This window comes from Lucilia cuprina, chromosome 3 (genome assembly GCF_022045245.1).
Source record: "Lucilia cuprina isolate Lc7/37 chromosome 3, ASM2204524v1, whole genome shotgun sequence".
In the NCBI taxonomy this organism is placed as follows: domain Eukaryota; kingdom Metazoa; phylum Arthropoda; class Insecta; order Diptera; family Calliphoridae; genus Lucilia; species Lucilia cuprina.
The window spans coordinates 66,363,667-66,379,643 of NC_060951.1; the positions used below are offsets into that span (position 1 = coordinate 66,363,667).

The window sequence follows — 15,977 nt, forward strand, 5'->3', positions numbered from 1 at the left end:
ATTTCAGAGAGCAGTGCGGAGAGCGTTGGTTAAAGCTTTGTTAAAAAGCTCCAAAGAAATCGGAAAAATTTTCGAAATTTAAGAGAATATTTAAGAGATTACTTAATATAACATTCAGTGCCGGAATTTAAAGTTATGTAAAAACACTCACGTACATAAATCTATACAAACACAAAAACAAACAAACAAACATTTATATATTTATTAAATTTTATCCACAAGAAAATCTGTAGGCAATCTTTATCAAGAATGATTAAATAATGTTTTTGTTTTGTTTCTTTTTTTTAAATACAGTAAATACGACTGTGGGTATAAGTAATATTTTTGTAAATATATGAAACCGTCTGTAGGTCTGTTTGTATGTTGATGTTATTGTGAGTTGGTGTGTTTGTGTGTAATTACAACATGTGCTGTTTCCATAACATGTTTATCAAATGTATTTTATATCCTTCATACCCTCTACAGACTCCCTTCCCCTTTTCGCCTTCATGGTTAAAAAATACAATATGAATGTTGTAGTTTTTATTGTTAAAATACTTTTACTCTTAAGTAGATTTTGTCTTTACGTTTATAGTTTTTATATCTTACACAAGTGGATAAATATTCCGTTTGTACTAAAACCAAAAAAAAAAAAAAAAAAAAAAATACTCTGTGTGGATTCCTAGGATTTTATTCCATTCAAAATAAGTGGCAGATTAAGCTTCATTTTTTATTAGTTTTAAATGACCACACACAACTTTAAATAAGCATGAGAAGAATAGGAAAAATTATTTTAAAATTAAATTTCAAATTCTCATTAAATTATAAATATTGTTTATATTAAAAAAAACAGTGCTTTAAAAATTCATTTTTTTATTAATTTGCTAGCTGTGATTTTTGCAGATTTAAGTAGCCAACTTTTGGGATAAAGTCTATTCAACAAATTGTTAGAAGGAGTTAATAATAGAAGTGAACATACACATTTCCTTTTATATTCACTCATATAGGAAACCGATTGTACACTTTATTTGAGGTGTTACAAATGGTTGACAGTCCTATGTACCCTTATCAATTTATGACAGAAGATTTAAAATGTATTGCTTTACATACATATTTCATACACATATGAATATGGACTCTCCTTAAAAATTAATATTATTTTGCATGGGTTTTACTGTTTTTAAGAAACGAGCATGAAGATTGTTCGGCAAACCTATAATATTTAGTCAATGTGGCATTGACCATCGTTCAATTGAAATCATAGTTGTAAAATCCAACGTCTGTCTTGATTTTGTGACTTTTTTACTGCTATCTAGAATGCTAAATAGATATGCATTTAATGAAAAAATCCGTTGTTCAATTTATCTATCTGTCCATATATATTTTGAAATTATTTTTCTAAAAATCCCAGATATTTTCGAAATATCAAATACAATTATATTACACATACTTAAGATAATTTACCTATTTAAAATCTGTGAGGGATATCAAATAAAATTATATTACACATACTTCATATAATTTACCTATTTAAAATCAGTAAAATCAAACTAAATTTCGAAGATATGACCAACATTCCTAAACAACTCATGAAAAAAGTTTCTTAATCGTTTTTTTTTCAGAAACTGATTGGGTCACAAGACCAAAAAATCATCTTTTACATCACTTACTTCGAGCTCAACATGCTTAATTTCACGTTTCTAGTTTTAATATTATAGAAAATTTAAAAAAGTGCCTTTTAAATAACGAAAAAGTACACTATTATGGGGATAATTATTTTCTGATTTTTATTATTATTATATTTTTTTGCAAAAATAAAAATCAAAAATTATTTTTATTTATTCATTCGTTTCTTTATTGGCTTATTTTTTTTAATAATAGTAATAGTAATAATAATAATAATAATAATAATAATAATAATAATGTTAATAATATAGAATATAGAAGATTCGGATCTCGCCGATATCTGGGGTCCTCTAAAAACTGATTTCAAAAAACATAACATATGAAACATAAAAAAAGAAACCCCAAAAATCATTAAAAAAATTTTGAGTTCTTGTAACCTGTGTGTATTTGGGACCAATTTTCCTTTTTGACTTTGGGGTAATTTTTCCCAGCGCCTAAATTAAGTTTTTGAAATTACGTATATATTATACACAAATATATATGTTTGTATATACAAATGTATATAGAACAACAGATGACCGGAAATTCCTTTGAAAATGAGTTTTTAAATAAAAACAGCAGAAAAATAAACAGAAAAAATAAATAATTATTTTTCTTTATATTTCATTATTCATTATGTGAGTGGTTCAGTGTGTTCGTGTGAGAATGAGCCAGATTTACCTTCATTAATAACAACTACAATAATCACAAGAATCAAATGGTAAAAATCAAATCATCACTACAACTGTTACCATCACCCAAACGTTTATTAAAATTACCTCAAATACACACTCACACCACAAATAAAATACTTCTAAAAAGAAGGAGGCATTTGTATGGTTAGTGGTGGTATTTTCTGGTGGTCTTTCTAACTGATAATTGACCGATAATTAGCGAAGTAAAATACGCCAAACACATTAAAAACATTGTATCTATGTTGTGGATATGTGTAGTTGCTTATGCCCAACCAGTGATTCAGTAAAGAAAGTGAACAAAAGTTACAAATTAAGATCTTAAAATGAAATGAGATTTTAAATACGTAGGCAACATTTGGCTCTGATGCCAAAAATTAAATGATATTTTTACGTATATAAATTGTTTAATTTTTTATGTAACGATGAAAGCATCTACCAATATACATACATTCTCACATATAGAACACTGAAGCAGACTTTAGTTTGGGTAGGTTAGTTTAATTCCTTAAACTCTATTTAAAATTTTGTTTTCGTTTATTCGTATTTTATATGTATATATAATTTTCTCATTCTTCCATTTACTCATTTAATGTTTAATCCATAATAATTAATTGAAATACTGCATGAGACAAACATACACATGTAAGTATATTTGGATATTAGGTTGGCTTTACAATTATATTTTCTATATTTTATAGAAACATTGAAAAATTAGGATATATTAAGTTTTCATTTGATTTGTAATAAACATGTTGTTATCTCATAACTTGATAGGTTTTTTTCCTGATATGTAATTTCCTAAAGTTTTACTAAATATTTTAATTCCTTTTAGGAATTACATACATAGTAATTATTTACATATACGTTAATACTATATGTATATATGTACGTGTAAATGCAGCAAATGGTTAATCAAAATTTTAAGCATTTTCTTTTTTAGATTATTTCCTTTTTATGTTTTTTCTCGCACATATTAATAAATTGGTTATATAGAATATAGTCGTATAAACTTTGTTTTTTTTTTTCATAAATTGTGTTGCTGTTGCACTATAAGCTTCATAGTTTATTGTCACTAGTTAAAAACCCAAAAAAAAGAGAAGAAAAATATCACACAAACTAAAATAAAATCTATAATCCAAAAAGTGTAAAATCTATATTGCATGCCTTCCTCTTACATAAGCAAAAATTGTTTCACATACAAGGATCGTAAATATGCACACATACTTTAATATACATTTGGATAGATAGATACATACATCTATATACTGATGTATACATTACATACATACGTTCATGCATACGTACACATGTATATAAAAAGTTAACAATTTTTCGAAACTATTCAAATAAATCACTGGCTTTTTGCTATGAAATTTTTTTTGTTTTTTTTTTCTATTCGTTATTGCAGTGCCTAAGTGCACATGTGTGTGAGCGTATGTGTTAATTCAGCTATACTCTCATTGATACAGTGTTGGTCAAAAAGCAGTGCCTTGTGATATAGAAAATTTAATGAAATTTTTATTGAGATATGGAAGACCTAGTTATACGTCACTTAACTCTAATATAACTTTTTTACGTTTTAACGTTTCATAAATGGAAATGGAGAAATATAATTGAAACAACTATGTTTTACAGTAATGGATAAAAGTAAAGTAACAAATACACCAATATGACTAATTTAAGTTAATTGACTAGTCTAATGTGCATTCTTGGGATTAGTTTATTTAATATCATGTATATGGACTAGTCTACTATCTTGTTTATGGATTAGTTTATTGACTACTCTTCATGAATTTCCAAATATTGTAGTATGAACAAATTATTTTAGCACATTATGTACCTGATTTGACTAATTAATGATAATTCCTAATGATAATTACTAATTTTTAAACAATTTTTTTTACTTTAATAACAAAGAATGACAATAAGAAATTATAAAATATAGTAAAAGAACAAGACATACAAATATTAAGAAAACAATTACATTAAATTTAATTCAACTCGAAATGAAAGTTGAACAAACTATTTTTGCAAATAAAAAAAAGGAACAAATTCAAGTGTTTTTCTTTTTCGTTTGCGGAAAACTATACAAATAATTTACAAACCGTAACTAATAAAAGTTTCTTAATGCTGGCAAAACTTATAATATACATAGTTACATACATAGAGACTCCTACATAGTTGTAGATACATTAAAATAAACAAAAATAAATTATTTTCATGATGAAATAATAATGCAGAATGTATGTATGTATGTATGTTTATTATTATTTTTAGCAACATGTTGCCAATGTTGGAAAACTAGTTTAGCAACATTTTTTTAACCTTCACCTTCGAGAGACGCGTATATATTAATTTGTCATTCCGTTTGTAATTTCTATAATATAATTTTCCGTCCCTATAGAGTATATACATTTTGGATCCTTATAGAAAGCGAACTCGATTTAGTCATGTCCGTCTTTGTGTATGTTGCATGCTATGACAGAAACTATAAACAAACAACAACACTCATTATCATACGGTTCATATTGTTCTTTTTCTATAGAGCCCTTAATTAATGCCCAACTATAATATGCATACACTAGCTTAAGTCAACTTAAGCAACTGTGGAATACATGTAAAACTTACGTGACAAACTAACATGTACTTAAGAGAGTTTCGTTAACTATTTTTTGCTTCAGCAAAGAGCGACGTTGGCCGCACATTCCGTACGGAATCAGTTGTTTGTTTTTTGTACACAAAGAAAATAAAGACACAAATTAAGAAGAAAAAAATAGTGAACTAAAAAATATAAAATTAAACATGTAAAGAGTAAATGAAAATATATGTATAAAATGTAACTTTTAGAAATTTTTCGTTTTTCAAAAGATATTCTTTTGAATTTTTTATAATATTGAACCAAGAAACAGAAAACTCAACATATAAAGCCCGCAGTAAGTGAGAAGTTTTTGGTGCTTTTTCCGTCTTCAAAGAGCACCTTTTTTTAATAAAATTGTAGCAAAAATCATAAAATTAAACACATGTAAAGTACACACGCAGCACCCTTATTGAACGAAGATCTACAAAAAGGGATTTTATGGTATTTTTTCGTTTTGTAATTGATATTTTTTTACAGTTTTTAACACATCATGGTGAAGGATATATATGATTCGGCATAGCCGTATATAAAACACTTACCGCTAAAGTTTTTGTTTAAGTTGGAACAAAAATAATGATTAGATCTTTTTGTATTTTATTCATATAAATGTTTGTAAGTGATAGCTATAAAGAAAATTTATTTCTTTTTTAGCAATAATACTTGTGTTTGCAATTGTACATAAAATTGTTTTGACAACTGTAAGAAGAAAAAAACATATTTGTTTATGATCAGATTTATTGATTTTATTTAAATGTTTATGTTGACTTTTGGTTATAAAATGAAAATGTTGACTATTTCCTTATAATAATGCTACGAAAATATGAAAAATATTTATTTACTTTAGAAGAATTTTCTTTAATTGACTTTTTAAATAGTTAAGAAGATTACTTAATAGTTTTTAAATTTAGAACTGTTTTTTTAAGATGAAGTAAGCTCAATAATAAAATTTGTTTTCTTTCCTAAAAATTTAACACATTTTTTATATTTAAACAGCATAAACTAATGAAGTAGATACATACATTTTTACATACAATGTATGTATGTTGTTCATTTACTACAAATGTGTCAAAACTCAAAATTCGTATTTTTTGAACGCGAACAACAATTTCATGTCAATTAACTGAACTTCCGATCAGAATGAAATTTGTATCAATTTTTGTTCTATTTTGTGGTAGTTTAAATCGGTCAATAATTTTCTGAATTACAGTGGGTCAAAAGATTTTATGTAATGTTTAATTCTTCGGAAAAAATATATTTTTCGTATTTTCACAAAATGGTCTTGCCCTTTACGGGCTTTATGGTAGAAGGATTTTAGGATATATGTTTTTGTAAATTACATCCCGATTGAAAGACATCAGTTTCATAAGTTGGGGCATTTGAATAAAATACTTTTATCTTAGTATCTTTTTCGATGATTTTTTATTAATACCAGTCTTGTAGTAAATGAAGTATACCTTTGCAAAACTGTTAATGATATTTATAAAAAAGGAAAATGGAAACATTTTATGACCTGATAACTTTTTTTTATGATTTTGTAGAAGCCCATTTTAGTTGACCTTTTAGTTTACTATTTTACATTTACTAAATTTATTGGCCTATAAATATTTGATTGTTTTTAAATATTTTATTATTGTTTATTTACTATAATATTTAAATACATGAAAATGGTGAACATTAGTCATCGTTTTGTTGATAAATGTCTAAAATCGATGTTTTTCATTTAAATTGTTATGATTTTGGAAGAGTGAAAAAATAGTTATGGGAAAACAAAGGGTAATAAGATTAAAAATAACATGATAGTAAAACTACAAATCAGAGTTTTTGAAAACACTCGAGATTAAATAAATAATTAACAAGAGTTTTTATACAAAATACCTCTTATCAAATTTCAATAATATTGTCAGTGTCAGTCACATAATTTATAATCCCCCCAATTATTAATAAATAAATGTCACTAAATATAAGAAAAGTAAAAATATGTGAATAAATTACTTAAAACTCTTTCATTTATTTGTTTGCTTCTTTTTTGTTTCAAATTTAAATAACAAATGACAAAATAATGACGACTTTATCAAATCCGTTGCAAAAGCAAAAAAAAAAAAAAAAAATAGGAAGAAAAATGTTCACAGTTCGATTTTAAATAAATAAATTTAAAACATTTATTACACCATTTGCAGTGAAGTACAATGTATTAAAAGAAGCAGACGAAATTTCTACAAAGTGATCAACGGGTAAAAACGGAAATTTTATTGAAAAAAGTAAAAAACACGAAACCATGACAAATACCTTTTTTCTGGAGGACATTTCTATAACGCTGTACACTTTATCACATTTTTTTTGTATCTTCTTTCTTGAACTGATAAAAAGGGAGAAGAGGTGGTAAGCAAATAGGAAAAATGATGTATTTAGTTTTAAGACTTCAGAAACCAAAAAATTTACATGAAAATAATAATAAAATAAGAAAAAAACGTCGACAAAGATGTAAAATAGCAAAAAAAAATATATATATATATATAAATTATAAGAAAACTAAACAAAACAAAAAATAAAGTAAAACATAAAAAGCACCCTTTTTCATTTTATTTACAAATCGATGAATAAATTATAAACTCAATCTTTGAAAGAACCCCCTTTCATTTTTCAGCTGTTACAGACACACATTCTCACACATATATATACTTACATCTCAAATAACATATACATACATTCATACATATTTGAAAACATTCGTCATTAGGAAATTCAAATTGTAGCAACAAATACGTAATACAGACAAAAGTGAAAAACAGACAAAAAAATCCGTTCACTAATTTTTTAAACCATAAATCTTTTTTATGCATTATTAAGCAAAAAAGTATTAGTATTATTATTAAAAAAGGCAATATTTTTCAATTATTCAAAAACAATTGACAGCAAAATGTTCACTAAAACAGCCGCGAAAAAGAGCGAATAAATGTAAAATTCAATAATAAAAAAATAGCAAAGAAAAAAAAAAACACAAAAAATAATAATAAAATAATAATAAAAGGCGAAAATACACGCACAAACAATGAAACTTGCACAGCTACAAAAACAACAACACTAACAAGAGCTGTAACATTGAAAAAGGATTCAATTTAATATTGAACCTTTTCACAGTAGATAGATTTATGGGAAAACATATTTCGAAAAAAGAACAAAAATAAAAAACATTTTTTAAGTGCTTTCGACTGGGAGGAAAAATGTGGATGGGCGGTGCGGTCGGTTGGTCGGTCTACTTTTAATAACAAAGCAACTTAAGTTTTAATGAAAAAGAGTAACTTTTTATTAAAATTTTACAAATGAATTTTCTTGAAAAATAAAAAAAGACAAGACAAGAACAACTACAACTACAGCAGAAAAAAGAGCTCTTGGCAAATAAAGAAGTTATTATAATTTGCAAAGCTTCTTCATTTCCACACCTTACCCCAGCTTAACAAAAGTGAAGGGCTGATAAGATGTATGTATGTGAATAAGCAAAAATACAAGTTGGTTGAAGATGATGATGATGATGATGTTAAAAAATAATGAATTTGATCGCTTAATGATGACAAGGAGAAGGGTGGTTATGATGGTGATACCTACCATCAATTGGTATGAGAATTTTCAAGAGCTTGAAGTAGATGATAATGTTGTTATTGCTTTCGTTGCTTGTAATGATTATTTGAAACTTGTTTATTTAATAAACACAAACACTAATAAAGTTTGTGCAGCTTGTACTTCTCAGCGTTATTTGGTTTAAACTACTAAACCGAGAGTAGCAGCAGCAAGTGAAAAACTCACATATTTTTATTATACCCTACATTAGCATTCGTACTTTTAAATATACGATTTCATTTAAAATCAATTTTGAATTAATTTAACTATGTCCGTCCGTACATCCATTAAAAATATATTTTAAAAATTGTTAAATAAAATTAATCAATGTATTTTTCCTATTCTCAATTCCTGGTAAAAGTTAGTTAAATAACTAACTTATAAAAATCATTGTTTTAATTATCTAGTCTCTTTGAAAATTTTCCTAAGGAAAATTATTATTGTTATGTGCAGTATCTAGATACCGAGCCATTAGTTTGAGTACAAATTTTACTTGTATTTTGTTATTGTAACAAAAACAAAATACAAGTAAAATTTGAACTCAAAACGTTATCTATAAACAACATATTAATTTTTTATTCATTTTATTTTGATTTAGTTGAGTTAAGCAATAAGAAGTTAAAATTGCTGTTATAGGGTTGAATATGGTTGGAAATGCCAGATTACAATTTGTTATTCGTTTTATTTTGGTTTAGTTGAGTTAAGCAATAAGCAGTGTTGTACTTTTAGGCAACAAACAGGCCGTCAGTCACTTATAATTTTTGAAAAGTTATATCTTGCTGCGAAAATGAATGCTGCTGAAGTACTAGTACCTCCTACACTAATATGAGTAAAAAACAACGAACAGGAATTTACTTAAGAGACAATCTTAATAAAAATACCTTAGAGGCTTTTAGTGTGCTTTCCGTAACCCTGTACTGCTGAAGTCTTGTATTGTATAAATTAGAACATGCATGAGTACTTAACAATCTGCGAATTTAAACATGTTTCCAAAATAAAAACACTTTGTTTTGTTTTGTTTCGTTTCAGTTTTTTATTCTTGATGTTTGTGTTTTTTGGTTAAGACATCATCATCTCCGTCGTAATCATCAGTTGTTGTTTAGTTTGTTATAGTATATCCGTATCCGTGTCTGTTTCTGTTTTTGTATCTGCATTTGTATGTTTTAAATTTTTGTTTATTTTATTTTATGATTATTATTTTTTCTTATTTTACTTAACATTTACTTTTTTCTCTATGCTACTTGCAAAACCTTTAAGATTATGATGAACATTTGTAAGTGGAATTAGAAGACAGAGCCTAAAATGATGTTTCAATTTGTTTTGTAACAAATTGTCGTCAATATGCCTTTAACCCTTAAGAATTGTTTGCTCAACAAATACAATGAAAAGCACAATCGTGTTTGGGCAAAATATTTATTGTTGGTTTGTGTGTCGTCGTGAAAGTACTTGTTATTTAACTTATATTTCATTTATGAAATTTCAGACAAGTTTTTTAATGATGAAAGCAATTTATTTGCTTGCAAAGAAAAACAACAAGTTTTTAGTGTTTTTAAGCCACGAGTAACTATAGATACAACAAACACAACTAATGGATGAGGAGGACGACAGCAATCTTATTAAAATCTTACTTTATTTCACACTATGAAATTGATTTTGGGTATCGGAATTATTATATTCGCCATGGTGGTAGGAGTAATGTTATAATTGCTAATCGAAAAATTAGAGTTTGTTATTTGAAACGTAAATAAAAACTTAAGTTATTTTCAAGGCTTTTTACAAGTTGTAACCGGTAGGAAAAATTTGATAACTAATAAAAAATTATGTTTTAAGTTTTAATTATGATGGAAAATATTAATCATAGGAAAAATTGAAGTGGCAACACTTTCCAGTTGATGTAAATTTTATGAAAATTATTCTTATTTTGTGAAAAAGAACACAATTTTCAAAACGGGTTTGTAATAATGCCAATTATTAATCAGATTAGTTAATCTTAAAATGAATTATAGCATTTAATCCCCTTTGATGTTATTGAGTCGAAGATTAAAGTTCGCAGTGCTGCCATACATAAAAGATAGAAAACTTTATTGTTTGTTATCAAAAACAAAACAAAAAATAGAAGACAATTGTAAATTTTATATGATAATTAAAATTAAATTAATAAATTTTTAATATATAAATCAAATATTTAATATTTGTATATTTACATATGATTTTTTTTGCATTTCTTGCTTAAGTTGAAACCACATCTTAGGGCGCTTCAACTAGAAAACAAAATTAACTAACTGAGTACTCAAAAACAAATTTGCTGGATTAATTTCACCTTAGTTCACCTTAGGAATGGCCATTGTAGATGTTGCAACTTTTATACCTTTTCAGCAAATTTTTGCATAACCTTCATATACAAATCATTAATTAATAAAGATCCTGTTATAAACAATTAAACATTCACAGATACAGATGTACATTTAAATTAAATTAATTTTTATACAAAGAAATTCAAAAAAGTTGGTAAAGGCGACGATCACACTTTACGTACGACTGTACGTAAAGTAAAATAGTAAAATGTAATTCCATCCGTATAACAAACATCGCAATTACTCGCTTTTTTAAAACAGTTATAACTGTTAAAGCTGCTTTTATATAGGGACTATACGAAAACATGGATTGATATTGCCCAATACCAAACAAACCTTTTCTATAGGGAATATATGTGTAAAATTCTAACCTTCTAGCTATTTCGGACTATATCGTGCTTTCAACAGACAGACATGGCTAGATCGTCTTGGATATTTATAAGGACCCAGAATTTATAAATATTTCGATGTGTTACGAATGGAATGACAAAATCATTTTTTTGATGGTTGGTATATAAAGAGAATAAAAGTCGTATGTTTTTGATTTTTTTGTGTTTACACGATCGGTATAACCAATAACAAAGATGGAAACAGCTGTTTCACTTTTTTGAATGTGCTTGCATAAAAAATACAACAACGGTCTAATGAGACTTGCTTTTGAATCATTTCAAAAAACAAAAAAAAAAAAGAATAGAAGATTTCCCATCCATATATTCTCTTAATGTTTAATGGTTTAATTACATATTGCGTTTAGACGATCCCATCCGTTCTGTTCTACACAATATTTTGATACATCATATATTTATGTGCTTGTGTGAAGACGGCTTAATACAGAGTTTTAAACCCCATCTAACTGTTTACAAGATAAATTTGCATAAATTTCCATTTTTGTTTTGATTTTAGTGCAAATTTGAGTATAAATGTTTTATTCCTGTTCAAATTACAAACACTTTATAGCATTCAAGATATTCGCAAGTTGATGTTTTAAAAAATTATAATAATATAGTAAGTTTTTTTCTTTTCAGTTATTAAAACTTTTGAAGTTGTACGTGTAAATATGAATGAATGTTAAACAAATAAATGTAAAAAATTAACAAAGTTTATATATATATTTTCAGCTCGTGTAATTTTTTTAGTATCTACCTACATATAATTGTTTACAGTGCATTACAGTACAGTATTATAGAAGATGTTAAAATTTTGTTTTTAATTTTGAAATCTAATCATTTCTTTGTTATGATAAGAAAGTGCAAATTTAAATTGTGAGCAATAAGATATAATAAAGCTGGATGTTATTGGCTTCAATTAGAATTACTTCAAATGTAATTGTAAATGAAAATAAAATCATTAACGCACCCCAAGCCCTAGCCTGCTTATTGGTATACATTATACGTAGATTTAAAAATTATTATTTGATGGACAAAAAAATTCTTAGAAATTTTGTCTTTAGATTAAATGACATGTGTTTAAGTTATGTATTATAGAAAATCCAAGAAAATTACTAACTAAAATGGCGAAAAATTCTCTAATATATATTTTTATTCATTTTATAAAATTTTACAAAATCAAAAAAATGATTTTCACCTAATTCGTGATTTCTGACGGAACTTTTAAATAAAATTTAAACCAAAATTTTGTCTTAAATGTTTAATAATTGCTAGTAAATACCCAAGAAAACAAATGACGCTAAATTAATTCTCAATTTTGTGAATAGTAATTAAAAGTGGAATAAAATTATGAACCATGCGAAAACATAAGAATATACATACAAGAAATGTGCCATAATTTAGTTGACCTAATCTAAAAAGATAACACATTTTTAGAGAAACGAAAACTGTGGAAGAACAAGAGATCTTTTTTAAGAGAATGGTTTAAATAAACATACATATGTATGTATGTACACACATAGGACAAGAAAAATAAGCTTTAGTCGAATTTGTTCTTCGCAAATAAATGAAGTAAAAAAATACAAGCAACATATTTAATTCATACTTTACTCGTACACAATTTTTATGTTGTTGTAGGGTTTCTTTGTTATTTTCTTTTGAAAAAGATACATTTTAGATAATTTCTAGCAGAGATAATTGTCATGCGCTCTAGAACACCCGGTAAATGCTGCATATGTTTTAATGGGAACTGGTAAATGAAAAAAATCCCAATGAACTCTGTGAGAGCTGTTATATCTCTGGTGAGTAAGTAAAAGCATACTTTTAGACTCGTATTGTTTATTGAAAATGCAGCATAATTTTCGGAGTAGAGAGTTAATCATTATTTGATATCTATGCTTTATTGTTGAGTTGGTTAAGTCAAGTTAAGTTCGAATAAATATGTTGTGCGATGCTCTTCATTTAAGAATTTTGGGTTGTGATTTAATTTTTCGAGCTCAGCATCTTTATTCGAATTCATTCATTTAAACGAAGTCGTTTGTTACTTTCTGTATGCCACAAAGGCAACTAGTTTCATTTAAACTGTTGCCCTTTCAGCACATCACATAATTTGCGTTTATTTGTGTGGACGCATATACAACAAATTTGAAGACACACAGAAAAAAAAAAAGAAAACAAAAATATAAAAACTTAAAGGGAACACCAGCACTTCAAACATGTTTTAACTAAATCAAATAATAAAATTCAATTAAGTTCTTCATAGAAAGTGTTAAAATAAATATTTAAAAGTTTTTAAGTGTTGAACTGTGACAACATTAAATGGTAAATTGGCTCAGTCCTAAATGAATAAGAGGAGGAGGATTTGTTGTGAACAACAATAACCTACATTAAAAATCCATACACAGGGACACAAAAAGTGCACGAAAACGAGTTAAGTCAAGTCAAGTGAAAAAAAGCAAAAATTCCTTTTATTTTACTCGAAAGCAAGAAACGCCTAAATTTGTTCTCGCCAAAAACAGCCGAAAAAAATTAAATAAAATTAATGGAAAGTGTAACGACAATGAGCTCATAAAATTTTACCACAAATAGCGTGTGATTGAAAAGTTTGTACAAAATTGTCTATGAAAATATAAGAAAAAGGCTTAATTGAATCAATAAAAGAAAATAAAAGAAAACAAGAAACACATCAGCTAAGTGCTAAAGTTCAAAATAAGACCAAAAATCAATTACAAAAGTACTACAATTTGAATAATAAAGTAGGGAAAAGTTTTACAAAACTTGGATTAAAGTCAAGAGTTCATATGTTTTTATTTTCTGCTTTTTATATATACTTGTGCATTAATAAGCAAGTTGTTGTGCTTCGCAAGTAGAAAAACATATTTCTATTGAACCGTAAGATTTACAAAAAAATACATATTTAAGTAAATTCATTAGAAAACAAAAGAATTGCAAAAAAAAAAAAACAAAAATAAAGAATAAAGGTTTTATTGCCAATAAAATTTGTACTTGTGCTTAAAAATAATGAAATACAAAATTCAAAATAAAATGAAATAAATAAATCCCATTTGAAAGGCAAAGTAAAAAACGAATAAAGAAAATTTAAATGAAATGAAAAATAATCTACATAAAAATTGAAATCGAAATTGAATTGAATTGTATAAGAAAATTAAATAATATTGTGAAAGTGATTGATTTATCTCTTTCTTCGTTTGTTTGCTTCTGTGTGCGACTATCTCCCTTCGCCATACATCGATTCTACTTGTTTCTCAGCAACGTGACATTAATCCTAAGACGAATTGAAAAATCAACAAAAACAAAAAGGAATATGAAATGAAATTACTCAAATCAAATGAAATATAAAACCCACAAAATTATACTTGAAATCAAAAATAAACATGGCTGAAAAAATATTAAATAAAAGTTTAAATTCAAATTATACATAATGCCAAAAAAGGCAAAAATATAAGAAAAAATAAAAGAAAAACAATATACTTATAATCAAATTTTGGATACTTTAGTAAGCAAATAATACAAATAAAGGTAAGTGTGTTCGGATAAATGAAGATTATTTACACAAGCCAACCCTACTACCAGCCACTAACATAACAACCAATTTTTAAACCCTAAAATTTAAAATGAATTTTTTAATAATTACAATACACTCATGCAAATATGAGAGAATTTTTCATCATCAAATTCTTACATACTTTAATAATTTATTTTCACTCTTCATAAATAATTTACAATGAAAAAAAATCAAATTTTCGCAACCAAAACTGTGTAAATAACTTTATTCGCAGTAACGTATCTGCTCTTGAATGGAATTGAAAATCAATGTAATCAAGTATCACGTTCACGTATCGCATTACTAAACAATGTCTGCGTGAGTGTGTGATTGGACTATATTGAAAATTTGCTAAAAGTTCATTTATATTTTATAAAAAAAAAGTTTAACAAACGCAAAAATATTCACAAAAATGTAGAGAATATGTTGCATTCTTTAAACAGATATTCATACAGATTTATATTGTAATACTAGAGTGTGTTTGAATTCGTTTTAAGTGGAATCAATTTAAAAATTTTTGTTTTCACAGAAGAAAACTTATTGTTGGTTAAACAATAAATACAGTTAAGTATGGCTTTAATGAAGTTTTGAAAAATGAGAACAATAATAAATAAATTGACGGACATATATGTATGTATGTACGTACATTTTAAAAAAAATTCAGTTTTTAGATTTTAATTCATTTTAATTCATTTTATAAAGTTTTAGTTAAATGACAACATTTATGCAAGCCAAAGTTATATATATATTTTTTTTCTTTAAATTTCTTCTATTAAAAACTATTTATTATATTATAGAAAAAAATTTGAATTTGTTGATGTTGACAGCATTTTTTGTCGTTGTCTGACATAATCAGTAAAATCGTACCCAAAATCAAACTATTTATTTAACAGAAGCTGTCAAAACTAACATCCATTTACCTAAATCAAAAATTTGTTGATAAGAAATTTTTTTATATTTTTATATGTAGTCTAGCGATGATTTGAACATATAAAAACAAAATATTCTAGAAAGTTTTCTTGCTTAAGTATTTGTTTTGAATAATGTTAATTTAATTTAATTTGAGTTAAACATTCAAAT

At 26.0% G+C, this 15,977-nt stretch overlaps 1 protein-coding gene across 1 annotated transcript in view; it reads left to right on the plus strand.

The window, feature by feature from the left end:
* The first annotated feature begins 13,280 nt into the window (after positions 1 to 13,280).
* The window catches only part of LOC111678946 (leucine-rich repeat neuronal protein 3), an 87,474-nt gene continuing 84,777 nt past the window's right edge, over positions 13,281 to 15,977 (plus strand). Inside the window, exon 1 of the mRNA XM_046945593.1 lies at positions 13,281 to 14,872. The gene's annotated coding sequence lies outside the window, so the exon portion shown is untranslated. The remainder of the gene's footprint in view (positions 14,873 to 15,977) is intronic.